Genomic DNA, 23,089 nt, shown 5'->3' on the forward strand with positions numbered 1-23,089 from the left:
TCGCGGTATAATTTTTGTTAACACGTCGGACACCGTTCGGGGCATCAGTACTACCATATTGCTGAACCGCAATATAAACAACAAAAATGTGTAAAAATCACCGGAATTTTTATATTTCCAATATTTGTTCAAGGAGATTGGGAATTTTCTTCGGTACATAGATGATAAGCCATCTTCATGTTCATTTGTTTCAGAATTTACTGCAACTACCAACTTCAAAGTTCTGGACCATTTATAACTATACTAGATGTGCATATTAGCAAAAGAAAATTTTTAGATACCAAACATAAAATTATATAGCCCTATGAACAGTGTGGACTGTTTCGCATATTTTTTCTGCATATTTAGATGAAATGAAAATTATAAAAATTGTATTTAATATTGCAATTAGTCTAGCAACATTTTCGTTTCAGTTGGTTCGAGATAATGAAAATTTTCATTCGAAATATTTGGGACCGATATACTATGATTTTGCTACCGTACAACACACGAAGATATACTTTGTTTAAAGAGTACCGAGCACTTAAAAAAGTATGGTTCTAAAATTTTATAGTGTTTCGAAGTAATAGACAATATTGCGGAACTTGGTATGACAGGTTTTACACGAGGAAAGTGAAATAGGGCAATGCAGAGACCAAAAAGTAGATCAGGTCTGTATGAAGTCGGACAAGGGAAATAGAATTCGACGTAACTAGGTCATTGAGTTGAAATACGCTACCGCCGAAAGTATGAGATCAAATCTCTCTATCAACAAAGGATGAAAATATAATTCTGCAGTGATTTACTAAATTTCCAATATGTAGTTCACTGAAGAAAATCATTTTACAGACTCCACAAATTCATTACAATTTTACCGAATTATATTGTACTCTTTTATTGATGGGCAACTTTGTGTTTTTCATTGGGAATATGTGAACAAGATTGAACCCAGTTATTCTACACAACCAACTAATTGGTAACATAAAATATTTTTACCTGAAAATCAATATTCATAGTTTAACTGGCACAGAAACATTCGTATTTGTATTAAGTCTGGAAGCATATTTACTCAGTCGAAAAAATTTAGGATTAACAAACACGAAATCCGCTACGCTAGAATTTTATTTTACATTTTTATCGTTTTTATGACTATGCCCGATCAGAACAAAAATATTTTTCTTCCAAGTTTAATTTGAGAAGTCATTTTTCAACGACTATAACTGCTTTGATGGCAAAAGAAATATACATTCAAAATAAATTAAATTTGAAAATTGTATTAACTCCTTGCCCTACGATTTACTTTACAGTTTCCATGATTAGAACATTTTTGTAGATCGTAATTCCTAAAAAAGGAGAAAAACTTATATCTCTTGTACGACTATATGTCCCCCAATAGCTGTACATTAACAAAACCAAACTAGAATTATATTTCGATTTAAAGCAAATTAATAGCATACATATTTATTAGACTCTATTCAGAATCTTCATCACGAGTGTGACTTGATATTGTAAGGCAAGGGGTTAAAGCTAGAAAAATAAATATTTTCTAGCACAAATTCGCAATAGCAACTCGCAATAATTAGGACAAATATTCTACATAATAATGTAAGTAGAATAGGAATTCACACACACACACATCATCATCAGAAGAGCATTAAGTCACCCGAAAAGTGAAATGAGAATTCAGAAGGATGCAGCATGTTAAAGAAGAATCCTACAAAATTCGGACAAGTAGAATAATCCGATGTGGTCGGACAAGCGAAACTGGAATCTAGTGCAGCCACAGAAGTAGAATAGGAATTATCTACATCGAGTCGGACAGAATGCTGCTCTTAAAAGGCATGAAATATGAGGAAAAAGTCGTATGTCGGTGACCAAGTGGACAAATACCTTGTATGGTCAGACAAAGAGCGATAAGAGCGACGGATGTTTGCATATGTAAATTTTACGAAAGGATCGTGTGTACACAGGCAAATATTATAAAACAAACTTTCAACGGAAGCTTCTTTTTCCGGGCATCTTAACCTCTTCCCCCATCCTGAGAGCCCACAAAATATACATAACAGACTATTTAGCAAAATTGAAATGTTCGAATGCTTTATTTTCTTCGAAGCTCAGCGAAAAGTGCTGTAGAAAACCGACTTGTCCACCGAGACTCCAATTTTTCTAGATTCAGAGTTTCACGAAAACAGTAAACAGAGTTCCATCTTTTACAAGCCTTAATTTTCTGGATTTAGAGTTACATAAAAAATAAAATTCTATTGTTGGTAATTTCGATTCTTTCTCTTCGAGACAAAATTGTTAGTTTTGTTTACTATAAGATCGTCTTTGAAACATGAAAAGCAACATTAACTTTGTCTCATTCTGCAGCATATTCTGCACTATACTAAAAGACAGAATACCAATTGCTACGATCTTCATAAACAAACAATGTTTAAAAAAACAGTACAACCCGTACAAATGAATAATTTACGGTAATCTCTGATATTTTTTACGACTTTAATGTATTCTGGTTACGAAGCGGAAATTATAGAGTACAAACCAGAAATTCGCAACGTAAACAGGCATTTATAATTTCTGCTTGTTCCGAAACATTCTGAAAAGTGGCATAAGCAGAGCAGCGACGCGACGTCTCTCCGAATTTAATTAAATCCGCTAAAAAGGTATCACGAACGTCCAAACGAGTATCATAAGGAATTATTCGTCTCTGTTTGCTTGCGTCGTCCCCAACAATTTCTGTCACTGTTCCCAGCAGTGGTGCGCGCTCACGAGGAATGCGGTCGAAACACGAGAAAAGAAGAGAACATGGCAGGGGTGGATAGCGAGAAAGAGAGAGAGGGAGATAGAAAAAGAAAGAGGGGGGACTTGCATTTCGGGCGGATATGAAATTGCGAGAAGCCGCCGCTGCGTGAACGACGTGTTCGTCGTGTTTTCGCCACGTGACACTCATACCGTCTCGAAAGGGGCCTTCACAGCGAAGAACCGAGCACCGTAGAATTCCCCCGTGCACGATTCCGGCTGGTTACATTTTTCTACGTCCCCTTTATCTGGTCTTGTAAGGGCACGCACTCTTTCTCGCGGAGGCCCGCTTCTACGTTCTCCAGTTTTCGCGTGTAAACGCGTGTAAATGCGTGTAACAGCCGGGAACCGCGAGAAATTTCATATGCGGCGCACGAGCCGAGCTCGCATCGAACAGCTTTTACTGTTTTCGAACTTTCCAACCACAAACGTCATGCCTGTGTTCCGTAGAACGAGAGAATAATTCGACATCGTACGATCAATAGGCTGGTGTGAAGCAGGTTCTTCGAAAATGAATAATAAAATTTAAAAAGTTGGATTCCGATAAAATTAGGAGAAATGAACAATATGCTTAGATACCTGCAAGAGTGATGTAATCGAACGTGTGATGTTTTAAATTGCAGCTACTCATTTTCACTAATGTTTTAAAATATGGAGAAACAGTCAGATGATACAGAACTTGACATCCCATCAACATACGTCATAGGATTTATTTTTTAAATTCCATCAGTATGTTTCTGCATAGAGTGAGGATTTTTATGCAAAATAACAATTGTTTGCAATACTTGCAGGCTTGATATCATTCTTGATCTATTAATATAACCCTTGTTAGACGCCATATTGTTTATTAACATATTTCTGAGTTTATAGCCTCACTTTTTTCGAATTATTTAAGTGATGTATAGCTGTATAAATATTAAACTTAAATTATCAGAATTTCAAAACTATGGAGGAACAGTTTCCACAGGGATTTACAATAGACTCATTGAAAAGGCACTGACTTATTTACACCGAATGGATTTTTATATTTTTAGTGCAGATGTACAATCGGTAAAAAATCATCAATTCTCTGTTCCCGTTTAGTTGACTCGACTCCATTCTTCTTGCCCCGTCTCTATTTCCACCCTTACCGTTACAATTCTATTCATGTGCAGGCCGTAACATGCAGTACTCGCGAAATTTAATTCTCTCGCCCTCGCTCCTACCGCTGATTTTGCCTCAACAGGATTGATAACGACATTGTATCAGTAAATCCGCGTATTCGGCGGATACATTCCGGTATTGTTACCGATACAATGCGTGTTATCACCGTGAAATACGGAGTCCGATCCATTACCGCTTCTCGCTGCGTATTGTTACGTATTCCGGCTGCCACGAAAAATAATTGGAATCGGCAATGCTTTCGTCGGCTAAATAACGTTCAAGGAAGTAGAACATTTCTTTGATAATGGTGTAGCTAGTGTTCTATAGCGTCTATTGTACACGATTTATACTACCGTAAAATGAAACTCGTAAAGGAGAAGACACGTTTTTATAAAATCCCAGTCGTTCATAAAAATTCAGCGTGTTTATAGCAAGTGAAAGTGCGTAAAAGTGCATAATAAAATGTGCTAAAAAGTGAAATACGTGTAATCAAATAATTCTAATCCTGACATACTTGCGTCTGATTTCGAAGAAATAATAATAATTTTCTGAATTGTGCACCTGTCTACATAACTAACATAATATGTAACGTACTTAATAAAGTAATTGTATAAACACACAAAAGTGCATCAAGTAGTACATTCCAAAATAAAAAGTAATTCGAAGTACTATCATAATTTTCTTTACCGCACAGTAACTCGAACGATATTAATTGTTATCATCCGATTATTCTATACAACATAGTGTTCGTCAGAAGATTCTGCTCGCACAATGTTAACGAGACAGGTAAAGAACACGCGCAAATAGTGTACAAATTGTACGCAAGGAGTATCGGTACGTCACATGCAGGACAATATTTCACCGGGACACGAGGGCAGCTCATAACACGCATAACTGTGCACTCTATAGGTTGTTGCAGCAGTTCAATGTCATTATAAATCATGCTGCGGCGTCGGCCGAGTAAGAATGCCGGCGGCGGAATTAAATTTCGTAGGCAGCAACGCGTTACCATTGTGTCGGGAGCAACCGGGGAACGCTTGCTGCTAGGCAGCAATGGTCCCGATAAATATATACACTACAAATATCCGAACATCCAGTAAAATCGGATAACCACAAGTACTATAATAACCACGTTTCAATAAAATTAATATGAAAACATAATTTAGCTCGGAATCCTTTTCTAACCAAAATGTCGTTTGAACGGAACTCCAAAAGCAGCTTTCTTGCAGTGTTATTGTCTCAATTCCTCTTCAATATTTTTTTTATTTCTAGTAAAGATATTTTTCAGATTTCGAATACATCTTTATTTATCTCATATATCTCATAATTGCGAACTAGCCCGTTTTAATCTCATAATTACCAAGATTACGTGGTTCACACTGTTCCAAATAGTTACAAATTCCAAATTAGTTATAAACGCGTATCAAACAATGTGCTATTATGAGAAAAACAAAATAACACAATGGTCTAAACCTGAATCGTTTCGTACCTTTTCTGCGTGTACGTTCTTTTAGCTTTTGCTATAAAAATTTTGCCAATATCGGTTATTAAGAAATACTGCTGAGGTCGTGCAGTAATAACATTTATCTTCGTGACTTGCTTGTATAGAATCGAGTGGTTTCCACTTGTTTTATTTAATCTGTTTCTGGAGACCACGCCAGATAATATTGCACTTGTCTGATATAAGGATGACCTATACTACTGGTGTAGAGGCTTGCTATGAGTGACATTTTATGGAAGGGACATCGCTATTGTGCATTGGGTCTGGTTTCCTCCCAAGTTGGAAAGGCGGTCCTTCGAGGCACACTCGGTGCGAAAACAATCAACGTCCGAAAGATCATCGGATCTACTGCGGACAATAACTACACTGGTATTACCCATAGCCTAGCAATGACTCGACTAAATCGTTAAAATGGGAACATATATCTATTTGCAACCGGATGAATTCATGTTACAACCCAATACAAACGCAATAAGGAAGACTATATCCCGAGATACTTTAGTGATCGTAGTCGTGCGATAGTTTTGGCTGGTATTGTACAGAGAAAAGGGCTGGGAACGCGTGGAAAACAATGTTAAGCAACGCGCACGGGTAGATCCGGGTCGTATAAACGTCTACGAGGACGCTTCGAAGACTGCAGTCCCATCAGTTATCGTCAAAACACCATGAAAATACCGGGGCTCGGGCTTTACGGCCGCAATAACTGAAGAGGTGAGCGCCGGTGCTCGCACGCCCGGGAAGACGGCTCCGGAATTGAGAGGGGCAAATGGAGAGCCGTCCTTAAATTAGGGGAACGGCGATATTAGTTCCTGCGTGCGAGGGACCTAGCTGGGGATCGTTAAATTGCCGTCGCTGGAAATCCGCGAGGCTTCCACGGTATTTGTTAGCGCGATGCCTCGCGCGAATTGCGGGACGTCTTCGCGAAACCCGGCTCTCGGGGAATTGCGCGTGCCGAACGGAAGAATCGATGGGTTACTCTGGATCGCGGGCGCGAGAACCCATTTGTGTCTGTTCGGTTCAATTCCTCGGATAATTGCCAAATAAACAGGGAAACACCGGGTTCGGTGTATGTACAATAGCTACCACCGAGTTCCCGACGAAATAAGTCCGCGGTACGTGTACCAGTATTTAATTAACTCCCTCGGAATGGATAAGGACGTAGGACGCACGAAAAGGTACGTACACGTGTGGTTAGGTTTATGAGACAGGTTACAGATGGCTTGTAAATTCAATCTACGAAGTTTAATAACAGTAATAATTATAATGTATCTGCTGCACGTATATTACCTTGATAACGCTGGTTTGCTTTGTAGCCAAACTTTGCAGTTGTACTTTATTGAATCGATGTACCGCGTTGGGAAGTATCAAAATATTTGATAATGAGAAATGATGATTTTTTAATGTTGTGGCGTACTTGGTAGGCGAGTTAGAATGTTTGGAATTATTGTAAACATTTAAGGAGGTTCTATTAAAATGTCAGATTGGTATGATATAATGTTAAGTCACAAGAAGTAATAAATAATGAAGTCGCAAGAAGAATCGATAATGTGTAATCGATCATACAATAGGACTGTTCTGTTGATTGACCAGATAATATTGAATTCGTCTGACTTAATACAACTGACCAATTCTCCGAGTATCATCTACTATGTATATGGCGTGACGTACGTTTACTGTGTGTTTCATTATAATATTCCATTTTTAGCAGCTATTTTAATGTAAAGAATTTTGGTTAGTGTGATCTGCTGATGATGTCTGCTTTTAGTCTGACCTATTCCACTGAATAATCAGAGACTGCAAGGTACTCATCAAAATCAAGGGGTCAATCACATTAAGACTTGACAATAGATTGAATACAACAGAACTATTTGTAGTCAGACAATCGGAATGTAGATTTGATGCATGTTATCCGGCAAGTAGACCAACTCCGCATGTAATCAGACAAGTAGCTACAACATACCCATATGTTATCAAGCAATTACATTGTACTTGTGTATGGAATGATTATTAGCATCATCGTGTACTCTCTCAAACAGGGAAACTGTGGTTGTAGATCGTTCGACTAGTAGAATAGTCCGATATGCGATCAAACACCAGAAAGGATACATAATGTCTAGACTGCGGATTATATGCATTTATGACAAAAATGGGCACGTACAATTTAAAACAGTGGACGTATTGAAAACACTTAAGGGATCGATGTATTAGTCACAACTTAATAGGATAATTAAAAGAAGAATACAATTTTTATTTGGCTCCTGTATCCTGCAATCAATGCAAACATTTTTTATTTTGCATAAAGATCCGCAGTCTAATGATGACTAAGTACTCAATTAATATCTATACTTAATAAATTAATATGCCTTATTTTTTAAACCCAGCAACTTTGTCCTGAGACAATTTTGCGATAGATATTAACGAATCCATGTGAAATGAAACACCCTGGACATAAATAACTTATACCATAGAAATATAATTCCCAATAACATATTTGCACTATCAAAGCACAGACATTACTACCTCACTAATTGCAAGTAAACTGACTATAACTCACAATGCTTTTAATAAAAGTTAGAAGACTTCTCAAGAACCCGAGTTAAAGGAACACTGAAAGACCAACGAAGTGAAAGAACTTTTGAAAAAATCAAATTAGATCTTTCCAGAAGAACTAAAACATCAACAAAGCTCAAGAACGCTCCGAATAATAAAACTGTTTACACATCAGAACTGTGTAACAAAGAATTTGGTAAAAACTATGAAACCACCGAACCTAAAAATTCTGCAAAGCACTAAATTAAAAGAGTGAAGGTAAAGGTAAAGAAACTTTCAGGAAGCTAATTTCGAGTTACAAGTCCAAGGTGCTAACGAAGTTACTGAATTTTCAAGTAAAAAACTTAACATACTTGGTATGGGGATAAGTACTGTACAGTTGTGCATGAAACATGAATTGCAGCATGGTAAGAGTATATACCGTAAAAAGAGAGACCGCATTGTTCACGAGGAGAAAAGCAGTGTAACGTTCAACAAGACTGCCGCGATATAGTAGAATTGGCCCGTATCTTGCAAGTATAAAGGTTATCATAAATGATCAAATAAGTGGAGTATGGCTGTTTACGAGCTGATGCTTGGCTAGCAGGAAGTAGCAAAATTTCGGTACACCGGAAGCTCCTGAAAGGCAATAACAACGCATTTACGAGCCAGCTCCGCTCCCTACTAATAAATACTTATACACATGCGGTAGACACGGCTGATCATACGTGGGTTTACTCTACTCGCCGCACGGATAACCGCGTTGTTTGTAATGCGAGTTTGGTCGAGGAACCGTATATTGGTAACTGTTTTTCATCTTCCAGCCACGGCTGGATACAGTGGCAGTGTCTGGATAGAATTTGCGCTCCGCATGAAAATAAATGGATCCCCTGCGGATACAGTTTGTGAGTACCCGGCTTGTTACGCCGCTTTCGAATTTCTGCCACTCCCACGAAAACTGACTCAATTTTTCAAGCACCGTTCACAACACGGAACTCTCGGTTTTTCTTTATCTTGATACCGTAATCAAGTTAAATTTTAATCTGCACAAAAGTGTCCAATGAACATGGAATGGAGATCACGTTAATAACAAGAATCTCCATACAAATTACTGTTACTGAAATTCATTCCGATCACCAATCGAGCACACGTGCATATTTTCTGACAATTAATATTGATTATTATTTAATGACACAGTGTCGGCGCATCAATTCCTCGCAAATGATATACGAGGTAGTCATTAATCGCATGGCCATCCATGTATAATACTGTCAAATTCCGTATAAATAGTGTTGCGCCCTGTGCGTGCCACACACTGTCTGTATTTCAAAGTCAAATAGAACGGATCGAAGGGGATCCCAGTCGAGGTTCAGATTAAACTAAGCGATGGAATAAATGGTTCATAACTCGGTTGGCGTGGGCAACTTTGTACTGTAATAATTTCTTTACTGTTCTTCGAGAGAGGAACTATTGTTACGTAGATTGGTACAAACATAATTACATAATTAGTTTCCGTCACTTTAACTTTTAGCTTTCATTTTAACACTTATCGTTATTTGAATATGTTCGTATGCTATACAATCACCATCGTCATTTCATATTACCAACTTCAATGATTGGCACAAATGGGAAGATACGTCGCCAAAAATGGTACTTCTGTGGCCACAAATGTTGTAACAGAATCTTGTGCGATGACGCAATAATTTTTTTAATTATTACTTTTCAAACATTGTGTATCTCATAATGTTTTGATTACCTGAAGATTTGGAACTGAAATATTTGGGCTATTTTTCCATTATAGTATATCTACCCTATATCCAGGAATATTTACCATCTCCACAAATTTCCAATGGTTCATACTTATACTACATTATATTTTGGGCGAAATAAATAAATTCATCGAATAAATTCTCTGCTGATGTATCTTTTCAAACTTACTAATCATAAGTCAGATAATTTGGGGTCTGTCAATTCGACGAGTCCAGTCGAAGAGTCTTGGTGATGAATTGGCCAACCGAGCAAGAAAACGTTGACACTGAAGAGATCGTATTGTGTCATATGGACGTCTCGGGAACGCATTAGGGGTTCGTCGTTCATCGGATTCGCCTAAATCACAGAGGCTAGGAAGGGTGGGCTTTCTGCGGTGGCTTGGATCGAATTTATTTTCTACGGTGGATATTTTCGTCGGGTTTCAGCCGGGTTTCTTCCCGAGGTCGCGACTTTGTCGAGAAGCGTCTCTCTCTGGAGAGAGACGCGGAATAGTGCAGGCGTCGCGAGCAGTCAGCTCCAGGAGCGGCTCGAAACGGGATGGGGGTTGAGAACGAGAAGGGGTGAGAGCAGGGGCTGGAGGAAAGGGATGAGAGAGGATGGAGAGACGCCATTCCACGGAATGAAGATGTATGCGAGGGATCCGTGCATCGAGCATCTTCCGCGACCGTGCGGAATATTGTTGCACCGGTGTCAGGAGTACGGGCATTAGGCTGTCTGGTATGGTTGCCGGAAGTCACGAGAATTGGGGCTGCACGGCTGGAATTGATCCATTCCGGGTGAGCTCTCGGGCTAAGTGCGCGGGGAGGGACGTCGGGGGATGAAACTTCCTGACGCTAATGCAAAAGAATGTTAAACAAAATGAAATTCTGCGACCGCCAGATTATCGCCTACTCTGCCGCGATTAAAGATTACCGGCTGCTCCGCGCTAAGAGGCTAATGCACTGCGGGTTTTATAACGAGTAGCAGAAATTTCAGACTGGTCAAACCAAAATCTGAAAGAAACAGTCGTTTGTTTTTTAAAACATATGAGCAAATCGATTAACCACCTTTCCAGCTTTTAGATATTTTGCTGCTGAAGCGCGTCACACATCAATGCTTAATATTTTGCATGTAGAATAAATTTCTATGCAAAATAAAAATTGCCCACGTTAATTTGTAGAAACAGAAGATAGGTGAACATGCATTCCCTGTTGTAATAATTTTAGTAAGTTGGAAATAGTGGGCCAACATTGAAAAAAGATGTTATCGGCGGAATACTCGGTCAGTTTTACACACAAACACACTCGGAATAAACAGTTATTTACGAATTCGGGATATCGACTATTCAGAACCTCTTAAAATGGCATCCGACTGTCTATTCGAGTCCGCCTTGAATATGATATTACCCTGTAGTCAGGGTCGCGAATGACGTCACCGCGCGCCATTCACATTTCACGACTTAAATAATTTAATTGCAGGGTTATTCGTGTCCGGGAATATTCAATCAGCGTTTTAATTAAAACTCTGAATTATTGAATGGAACCCGGCAATATAGTTAATGAAAACGGTGGCCACTGTATACAACCGGACGAGGCTTCTCCCGATGATAACGAATTCTCGGATGAAGTAATTGCGCGATCGTGTTCGAGGCACATCGGAGTCGGTCGAGTTGTTTGTTTTCGGAACTGGTTAGTTTCTATGAAGCGTGACGAGGATCCCTCGAGTTACTCTTCAAGAACGGTTCCCGTTATGCTCCTTTGCCGAGGACGACGCGGTGCACGGCGGTTTGACAGCGGAAAATATCATTCTTCCAAATGTTTAATAAACTGTGTGCTCATTCTTCATTTCTATTACGTTATTCCATATGAAATGTCTGATTTTTAACAGTATCAATATAGTGATTTTGTACTTTTATATAGGGAGTAAAACAAGTAGCGTGGGGTATTAAAAAATATACAATTCCATTTTAAAAAGCAAAGTTTACCTTCATATGACCTTTACGCGTTTGCATAGAAAAAGGTATCTAGGTCGGAAAGTATAATACCCTGGATACCATTTAACTTTTGTCTGGAATATTGTTTAGTATCATCAACAGTTTCGGAGATATTTGATTCGATTTAAATGGGACACACTGTATAATAAACTTCTAGACTATAATGGTATTTTTAGATGTAAAGACTGCATTACATTCTCATTCTAAAATATATGCACCAACCTATTATCTAGAGGCTAACATTTGCAATTTTCTAGATAGATAAATTTTTCTACATTCATAATAAAAATTCGAAAGTGGTTAATATATTTTGTTTTCGCGAGTTTGGAATTTTCAGACTGCTGTGCTGTGCTCCGGAAACGACTGGGTAAAGACCAGCGAGATATCGACAATTTATCCTCGCAGAAAGTTCGATAAAACTTGGACCGAGGCACCGATCGAACGCGACTCCGCGATGTAATGAAGTGTGCCGAGGAGATAGTCTCCGATTAACTTAATTACATCCCATTGGCTTTGATGCAGCACGGCGATCCCCGAGCCGGTAAAAATTCGCGATCCTCGGCGAACTTATTCATATCGGTGCTCCCGGTAACGATACCGTGCAAGCCGTTCACCAGTAGGAACTACGGAAATTCGAAGGAAATCCAATATTCTGATCGGCAATTAACGATCATTCGATTTACATCGGCCGCCCGGTGCGTTTGCATTATTCGCAACGCAAATCGTCCGGAGTCAATTAGATCATTGCTCGGGATCAGTGTTTTAATGAAGCATTCGGGAGAGATGTCTCGGAAATTCTAGGTAGGGAATCGCGCGATTTTGTAGAATTCACGCGATCGCTTCTCTTAACGCCGAACACGAAGAAATTTGAAGGTAATGGCCGGGAATGTGCGAGATAAGACATTTATGTGAACAGAATTTCAGTTCAGCAATTTCGATTTTCACCAGTCTTTGCGAGAAGCCGAGAAGTTAATGTTTAGATTCCTAATGATTTTTACGAATGTATAGATCGGACAAACAGTTTTTTCGAAATTGAAAACGTCCCACACGGAAAAAGTTGTGGTTCGACGCCCAAAATTTGAAAATTTAGGAAATATATCGACACCTTCAAGAATAATGCACAACCTGAAGACATTGAGAACAAATGAAATAATTTAGGGCTAGTATTTTTGCATACAATTGTAATAATACTAATAATCTTATTTGATTTTCATTCTACTGCGTTACGATGTCAGTGTATGTATAATAAATTACGAAACAATTTATTGTAAAAAATACGAGAAAAGTCGAGCACCACGAACATTTAATAAAAATATTTGCAGGTTACAAAATATCGTACCGTTCACTTTACCTAGGGAAGCAATTTAGTTTACATTACAAAGTATTTTCCATGAAAAAAGTCAATTTCGAAGTACGCCGTGCATATTTTAATAATACTGAATAAATTGGTTGTAATAGAAAACAAAACAGGGGCAAAAAGGAAGGAACAGACTTTCCTAATGGAATTTTAACAACATTGATTTTCAGTTGCTATTATTAGTTCAAATCTGTCACCGCTATATCTGGTAGTTTAGAATGATTTGCTCTGTTTTCCTACACTTAAACACTTTCATAGCATCGCCTTACAAAAGCTGAATAAAAATTAAATCTGTGTTGTAACTTCACTGTTGTCGGTGCTGTTTTAATGCAGCTAACTACTTAAAGAGTAACTCAGTTCGAAAGTTACAAGGACGCAAATTACTAAGATTGACAAAGTCACATTTTACCACATAATCGGCTCACTCAAGTTGTTATGCGACGGTATTATGAAAATGTCGCTTGACACTTGTTGTCTGATGCCAGGATGTTTGCTTTTGGGTTGAAACGACATCGGCAAATCCCATTATCGAGACAATATCTGCTAGCAGATACCCCAGAGGACGAAACTATGTGCTTTCAACTTGGAAATGAAATCTCGCATGATTGCTGTTACACTCGCAAGTAATTGTGATTACTGACTAAGTAATTAGACTAAACCTGTAAGTAGTCAAGTGGAGTGAATTTACATGTAGACATACAAGTACGATCAGTTCAGTTCAAGCATAGAGAACTCGCGGAAGAAGTATTGGCCGACCGTGCGGTCCAAATGTTAAGAAGAGACCTTGTGTTTTCGCGTAACCTGTAACCCAGAGCGTCGAATATTGAACGTCTTTAAGGCACATTGGGCGAAGTGTTCGGCATACGCTGGCGGATTATCACGGAGACGATCGCGATTAAGACACGTGGGAGAAACAAATCAAGAAATTAGCGCAAAAGTGGTATTATTCGAGACCCGATAGCGTAGAATTGAGTTTTACTTCGAAAGTAGCGAAAATCGGAAAAATTCACGGGCTACATGCATGCCAAGGTCACGTTGGCAAACCTAGCGCCGATAGATCAAGACGAGTTAGTGGACTACGTGATTGAAGGAATCCCGGACTCGAATTTGAGGCTCGTAAGTTGATTTAAAAGTGACCGGTAATCTTCAACATTTCTTGCGAGATGTGCCTTCCTTTAAAGCATTCTTTACAAAGGTAGATTCAGCCCGTTACTTTGGAAACACTTTGTAGCTCGAGTGCACGTGATAAGTGGCACTCGCCGACAAAAAGAAGCAGCGAAGGGAGCCAAGCATTTCCGGCGGTGTGACGTGAGCCGGAAACGAAGAGATCGGGTCTGGTGTCCGGGTCGGAACGGAGGCTCCCTTAAGCCGGTGAAATTAATTTAATTTCTCACTGCTGCTTTCGCCCGGCGCACATACACGATTACGCGCCGAGAAAATGGAAGAGAATAATCTTCGCGAGCCAACGGAACAACCACGAGGAATTTTTCGGTGGAACGAGTTTCGCCGTTTCTGATTGCATTTCCAATTCATTCGACCCGCTAGAAGTCCAATTTCCCTGTTCCGGTTTCATCCTCGCGAAGAAGTAATCGATCTTTCAGTAATAAGGGACCCGGCGCCGTCCCTTCCGAAACGATATTTTCACAGAACGAAAACAAAAACGATTCCGCGTCGAGGTCCCGCGGGCTTTCGGAGTTTCGCGTCAAAGGGCTCTCTCGTCGGACGAGAATTTCGGAACGTCAACCAAATCAACGGGCTCGAGTGAATTATGGTGGACAGCTTCCCGATTTTTTTCTTTCCTTCCTCTTTGTCAACGGGACTGCGCGTCGAAAACTCTCCATCATCCCCCGCTATTGTTTCTCGTCGATATTTAAAAAACAAAAAACGGCACACTGTAACCTACAAACAGGGGATAACGAAATAAAAAATTGTCATGCTGGACGTGGCAATTGGACGACGATTGCAGTGCAAACCGGAGACAAGCTATTCGTCTGCATACCTGTCCGCGTCGCGTCGACGCCAGACGTATGAGTCGCGAACTATGTCTCCATAAAGATCTAAAATCATATCGCGACCATGTCACACTTTTTGCACACGAGCCACTTCGCTGGGCTACGGAATTTGATGCGAGATAAACGCTCACTGTGACAATTGTGTTTCTAGATCAGACGAAAGGTCTGAATTCTAGAATAAAAATAGCTTCTAGAGCAAACGGTTAAAGTTAGGTACATTATATTCATCTTTTTTCCCAGTTTGGAGAAATTGTTGACGCTTAAACAGTAAATGAAAGAAAGAGATGCTTAAAACAAATAGTTTAATAATAATCCTGGTCTCATTTGAAAGTTTGAACCCTCTACTAAAAAAATTCTTTCCACCTATCCGTTCCACCCCATTATTTTTAAAATGAAAGCAATGGACCATTAGCTTCCCCGAATTGATGTGTAACAATCATTATTTCGAGGATACCAAAAACAGTAACAATGTATGGTGAACTTTTGAAGTTTCCTCGGATTGCTGTGTAAGAACAACGTGTACGAGGATGAAATATTTCGGAAAGTTTTACAAATATATCTTCCGTAAGTTTTCTCTGATTCAAGTAACCGATCCAGCTCTCCGACTCTTGTTTTCCGTTTTCTCACCCATGCAAGCTTTTAGTTTCATCGTTTCGTATCCCTTGGAAAGAGGGAATACGAATACGTTCGCGAAATCGTCGTCGATCGTCGATGGATAATGGAAGAGCGGGACACGGAAGACGCCTCGACGAGTTCTGAATGTGCATTAATCGAGGAAAGAAAGCGGCGGAGGAGTGCGTGGATATTGAATACGTGCGAGTGCGAATAAAAATGAGGGATAACGGTGTTCGAGCCGCATAGAAACTCGAATGTATTCGGAATGAGTCGCTTTGACGAATGGGGGCGAATGCGAGTGGAAGGTGATGAAAAAGGTGATAGAGAAGCAGTAAATTTCCACTGGTTCCGTTATCCTTAACATAAGTAGACTGCGAAATTTTATTGAAAATCAAAGTTGTCTGCATTTATTGCAAGATACAGGAGCTATATTCGCTTCTTTTCTTAAAAATTTGATGATGAAAATAATTCAGCAGTATTTTCAATAAATGACATGTTTAAATTTTCTTGTATTTAATAAGTACATATTTTATGTAAATTTTGTTTTTATTTGCACTGCTTTATACAGTTGAAAAATGTGAAAATAAATCGATGTATGTAGACCACTTACAATTTAATAGACCCTATTTATTTAATGCATTTGAAATGGTAGATTTATTTGTAATAAACCTCGAACTTTAAACATTCCATATTGCGAAGCAAACTTCGCAGTATTTATGACAACATTTGCCAGTGTTAGTAGAAAACCAATTTGCGTACTAGCGGTGTAAACACATCTGAATTTTCGGTTATTATGTAAACGTTGCTTTCATCGTGGTATCCATCAATAAATGACTGACGACTCGGAACATTTTGTCTTGTAACCATGGAAATCACGTGTATTTTGAATTTGGACGTACTTTTGTGCAGTATTCTGTCGTAATGGAAAAATCGTTATCACGTGGGTATCATTATTTCGTTTCTTAATCATTTCAAAATAGCAAAACAATCATGAATTTCATTAAACGTTTCTAACGTTTCGCATTCGATCTCCTCATTTTTGTCATAAATGCAAAAAATGTTCCGGACTTGTTAATATAATCGAAAGAAGAAATACATTTTCAAATAATTTTGCTTTCTCTCTTACTCGATTTACTCGAAAACAAAGCATCATATGAAAAAATTTTATTCCACACTCTCGACTTATTTTTTAGGTAAAATCCCCTGTATAAATATGTAAAGTGGCGTACTACTTTGTCCAGCCCTGTAGTATTGACTATAGCACTTTATCCGCGCCATCTGCACGTGCGTATTGCTGGAATGAGTCTCACCAGAGGTTTCAGCTACTTAATAAAAAAGGACTGTGGACTGTCGGAAGAATACCTCGCGAGGAAAGACCACAAGGGACGACCGGCTACTCTACACAAGGCCGGGACTCTCGTCCCGCATTATTTGCTCGCATAATAATTTACGCGCACACGGGAAAGCTGTTAGAGGGAAGGTGGCAAGGCAAATAAGAAGGGTAGCGCCGGCCGGGGTAAACGTACAGGGCGCGATTAAATGATAAAGCACCGCAACGACAGCTTCTCCTCTATTCCCCGACTGGGCCTTAGATAATTACGGATTCAGCAATAAATTTGTTTGAATACCAAGAACATTGCTCCGGAAGGCGTCGCACAGTGAGCCGGACCCGCAAGAAAGATGGACAAAATTCATGTCTCTGTTAATTAGACATTAATAATTACACGCAGGACCGTTTTAGTGTTCGGGGTGTACGAATCTAATTGTGGTATTACTTATTTATTAGAAGGAGAAATTGTCTTCACACAACTATCCTTGTAGGGGGTGTTTGAATCTAAGAAATTGAAACTGTGCTAGTTGATTTAAAATGTGATTTTAATTAATTAATGTAATAACATCCCCCCGGAAGTCAATAGTTAAAGAGTCAATGTTAGGAAAGATACGACTTTAGCGTTTATTTATGACAGAAAAACTTAATTTGAACAAAAGCTCTTCTCTCAAATTGCTTCCTAAAATTACTATTATCATTGAAATTGAAGCACATAAATTATTCAGCATAATAATACTACGTGAAGAGTGTACACGAGTACGTAAAACATTGTTACTGCTTATTAACATAACATATTCTCGAACTACTTCATTCGTATAAATTAACTGTGCTTGCAAACAGCAGCGACGTTAAATAAACGAGATCACTAAGTTCAAGTATTAAAATACGAATTCGTCGGCGAATGGGAACTTTAAAAATCGCTGGATTCAAATACTGGAACGAGAAATTTCGAGAGAAGCATTCTGCACGCAAGCTAAAAGTATAAATTACGACTCCGAGATTTTGGGAAGGATCTCTGGAATTACTGGATCCAACATTCCCATTGTGTACTTATGACACGGACTACTTACATTAAATCACCCCATCGCGTAGAAAGTGGAAAATACAAAAATCTCACATTCCGACTTCAACAATACCAGCGATCGTTAAATCTGTTTCACGGCTCTTCTTGCTCGGCCAGCTCTGTTTAATAACACGGAAGTTCGCCGGGCAGCTGGTTGCTTGGAACGAAGGAGCCGCAATGAAGTAGAACTACGGCTGATAAGATAAGAACGGGAAAAGGACGAAAACTGTGGAGGAAGGGATACGGCAATAATACGCGTGCTCGAGTGTCTTCTACTTTCGAACGAGAATTACGCAACTTCCGTTTCACAGGCGATATCCTCCGTCCTCTGGTTCAATCCGCCATTTTTTCACCTACTCCTTCCAACGATTACATATCTCTCGGAATGAAACGGACGAGGAACTAGCGTTCGCAGGAAATAAAAAGTTTTCCAGCTGTGAATAAAATTTTGTTTTCTCCGAACAACGCAAACATTCGTGTAAATTTGAGAGACATAAGGCTTATTAGATGTAGGTTAAAATTATTCTGGAAGACAAAGGACTTTTTAACCAAATAATGGAAAATTGTTTACGTAATTTGTACGTGTACGTTAATTATTCTACTATTTCTTGGCTCGTTTGATGTATTCTCTCAAGCAATTTTTAGAATAAATTAAGTAATGTATACAGGGTGTTCACGTTAACACTAGCCAGCGTTTTTCTTGCAAACAGTAAGGAAAGGAAAAAATGAAAGAGGAAAAGGAAATGTTGTCTGTAATTTGTTTTTATCTGCATTTTCTTTAGCTATGTATTTGCATTGCCGAGAATACTTGAAAATAAAGGTAGAAGTAAGAAAGAAGAACGAAATAATATTAATTGTAGATCTGGCGTCCTTTCACGGGAAAAATTCAACTTCACTCGGGGTAAGTGAGCGTATTTCCCGTCGCTGTATTCTATTTAACAGTTCCGAAAGCTATATCTTCATTTACGGATACAGGATGCGGAAGTTAAACGAAGACGCAGTTAAAACTTCCTGGATATAAGCGTCGTTACTCTGCAACGAATAGACTGATAAAAAAGACGAGTGCCGCGGCGGCGAAGGCTCGCCAAGAGCTTTCATAAACTTGGCTCCCCGCGAGAGATCTGAAGTAGTTCTGACCTTGCGTGTCGTTCCCAGACTTTTCAGGATCGGGAGTCTTCAAGGGTAATTGAAAGTGCGGAAAGAAAGGAGCAGAACGAACTGGCTTTGAATGACTTGTGGCTTTCGATGAACTCTCGCGTCGTACGTCGGTAAAAATTCTGAAAACTCGTGAACGTCGTTTGTGCACGAATAATTACTATACCCGTCCACTGTCACTCTAATTAATTTGAAGCAAATTAATTAAAAAGGAAGACCGAGACATATTTTTTACAATCGAAAAAGTTGCTCAAAATGTTTCAAAGTTATCAATGTCTGTAATAAGTACCCCTTTTGTAAATAATTACTAGCTTTATTTTCTGTATAATGTTAAAAGTAGTATCATAGTAGTTTCAAATTCTACAAATAATTTGATTGCTTTGAGCTTGATCTATCCATGTTTATCGTATAATAATTTATGTGAACGCATGAGTTGTTCTGCACGCGTTGATTAAATCAACAGCTACTTCGCAACTTAAATTAAGACTGGTTTCAATTTTAATGAAATGCCTTTCCTATGCGCTGGCGTGTAATATCAAAAGTATCATATTGCTATTAATTTAATTATTGGAGCTACCATTCGTATAAAACTTTTGAGACGCAGATAACAGTTGGAAATATAATATTATATTATATATCCAGGGTTTCATTGCCCGTAATTCAATGTTGCAAATGAACGAGTAATTCCACTTGTTTTTGTATCGCGATAATTAGGTTGCTAATATTGTATACTGCAACGGATAGAACAAAATGAAACGAATTGCATAATAAGAAAATTAATAATGTCCGTACGTCGATAAATGAAATATTACACAATAAGAAAACAAGAAAACTTGTCATATTCGCGCAAAAATTCAGCTATTTATTGACAATGAACCTTCCCCATCAGTCACTGCAGTAAAATAATCTATATATCGCAACTGTAATTTGTATTTAACTAAAAAAAATTATTGAAGTATAATAAATTTTTGAAGCATGATAAAACCACGAAAAAGTAATCACAAATCAACTTCCAACAAGTCATTGTGAGGGCAAGATTTCCCTTTATACGCTCGAAGTAAAATGAATGTAGAACAAAGTTGCTTAAACGCTACAAAGTGGTTTAAATCTGCAAAATTTCATATGACGAAAAGCAACTGCAGTTTCTCACTTCATTTTGTAATAAAACATAATTTTTAAGTAACTACGTTCAAGAGCACGGAAGTAGAAACTTTACCCTCTGACATGAACAGTAATTGTAATATTATAATTGAATGTTTTAAATTTTGTACACCAAGGTGTGGGAGTTCAAATATTACCATTCTTTTGATCCTGTACTGTCTAGTAATTAAGAACATTTTTATTTTGCATAAAGATCTGCAATCTGGTGAATTGAGTGTCTAGAAGAAGGGTGTACAAATTTTCTGGAATGGATTTTCCCGTGGAACATTGCTCCATTGAGCAACGAATCGTTCTGAAATCTTTCTGAAAATTTCATGAAGTGTAACACACGCTCTCCCGCTGGACATCCCTTCAATTATGAATCTTTCCAGATCCACATTGAGGAAGAAACAGCGAATGTCTTATTGATAAACCTGATACAAAACACGAGAATCGGTACCACTGAAAGAGACAAGGGTTGTACGCAAACGCATCGGGAGCGAAGTAGTTCGATGGAAACAGAACACACACGGTTCGAAACGTATTTTATCACACTCGGATCCCTTTTTGCTCGACACGGAGGATCCCGCCACCATGAATTAACCATCACCCGATATCCGATTGTTGCTCCGTTAGAAGGCGCACCCCCGCGCTGATTCTCAAAACGATCTTTTATTCAAACGAGCCTACACGCGCTTGTATCGACATCTTCGTTCACGGGCGTCGGAGCCCGGGGGGGGGGGGGCAGCCGTGAAAATCTTATGGTTTTCCGCGAATCGAATGTATTACCGAGATCCAACCAGGGAAGGGAACCGGAAAGGGGTGAGAGGATGTACGTGTTCATGGAAATTACTTGGAATTCTTTCAAGTTCCCGCAATTGCTCGAACGAACCGAGACTAGGGCTCGAAGATTCTACCAGACTGAAGCATGAAAATTGTTGGGATTCTGCGCGTGATGTATGTTATGGATGTGAAGAGGTATTAGATTAATATGTATATATATGTACGATGTCGGAAATTGCCTCACTATTAAAAATTACACGCAATTCTTTTTTACACGGCCGATATCTTACCCAAAAATCTATGCAAAAAAATAATGTAACTGTATTAGTTCTGAGATATGTATGTGTAGTGGATCCAAAGAGTATTTAAACATAAAAGGGTATAGCACGTAAGTGTTATTCGTAGCGTCTGCAAAACAATGTTTTTGGGTTGAAAGATAATCCCAATTTTTCTCGGTTGTTAATTAAGGTATTAAGATGAACAACAAACGAAAATACTCGAACTTACCCCTGGATTTCATACATATTATTCACAATTGTGAGTAAATTATTTTGAGGATAGAAAAAGATTCTTTTAGCTAACTTTTCTCACCACTGTATTATCTTCGCTGCTGTAGCTGTAGCAATAATTAATCAAAGATTTAAACGTAAAATATCTTCATAAATTATATACCGGCTCATTTTAAATTTCGTGCTATTTTTTATTCGTGAATATCAGAGTTGTCACTTTCCGACACACGTGGTTAGTAGAATTGTAAGACAAATTGTAAATTGTAAAAAATTGTAAATTTTAACATACAAGAATTAAGTACATAAGAATCCCCTGCCAACAAACATTCTCCTCGTCGCCGCACCCGCCCCCGATTTGTTCTCGATTCTCTAATGGCGTTCGCGGAACTTCCGGCGAGAATTTCCAGCGTTCGCGGTGGATCTGTCGATGCGAAAGCGGAAACTTATTGCGCCGGTATCCTGCAATAATGATAATGTCCCCGGTATCGATGCCGTTCTCTCGAACGTCACGTCATATTATTCCAGCGGATATCGCTTTGCGTAAGCGCTCGCTCGCGCGAAAATGGAGAAGCGGCCCCGATACGCTGCATCCGGACGTTTCTCGGCGCGCGTGACGTCGCGGGGGAAACGTTCGAAGGATACAAACGAGGAGTTATGCCCGCGCTCGAAATCAGGATTGACGTAAATCCATTTGTCGCGGCTGTAATTTTCGAAGAAAACGCGTCCGGCGCCGCACCGGTTATTTCCGGCGCGTGCGAACCGGCTCGAGCATGCCAAAAACACCGGAACATTTCTTTTCTCGTCAACGTATTTCGCAGGGCCGTGTGTGATCGTTCCATAACCCACAGTTTAACACGGCCGACATGAAATTTCATTCTTTGTACGTGATCGGACACTTTGCGTCATGTCGATATGACGCACGCTCTTCGAATTCTTTCCCTTTGTGATCGCCGCGCGCACAGAATTCTTTACCTCCACCCCTACCCCTTCCCCTTCCAAACGCGACGGAAATTCTTCGATTAAAATTTAATATCACGACGTTATCATTTAACGGTTTCGCGAATTCTGCGGATGACGCGCGTTCCTTTCGTTGTTTGAAACCGTGCCGCGTACATCCGACAGGTCCTCTTTGTGTTTGTTTGAATGCTTCGGACGGTGTTCGTTGTGTTGGTGACTAGCGAAATCCCAAAGTGTAGTCATACATGTTTCTCTCGGAATGCGCACGTTTCATATTGTTAAATAATGTCATAGCGTGTACCAAACTTCGCCTTAATCACGCTTTTGTAAAAAAATTACCGTGAATTCACACTGTGGTCACTCATCAAAATCGAAGCGAACATTTGGGACATTATTGTGAATCCAGTGAAGCTCCTAAAAATTTTTGTTATTTTATTGTACAGGGTGTTTCTGATTTGTTTGTGCAGACAAAAAG

The 23,089-nt window shown here is 39.1% G+C and overlaps 1 protein-coding gene across 5 annotated transcripts in view; it reads right to left on the minus strand.

The window, feature by feature from the left end:
• Nucleotides 1-23,089, minus strand: part of LOC143207819 (agrin-like) — a 580,688-nt gene that overhangs the window by 213,004 nt on the left and 344,595 nt on the right. The window lies entirely within an intron of this gene.

The sequence above is a fragment of the Lasioglossum baleicum genome, chromosome 4, assembly GCF_051020765.1.
Source record: "Lasioglossum baleicum chromosome 4, iyLasBale1, whole genome shotgun sequence".
In the NCBI taxonomy this organism is placed as follows: Eukaryota; Metazoa; Arthropoda; class Insecta; order Hymenoptera; family Halictidae; genus Lasioglossum; species Lasioglossum baleicum.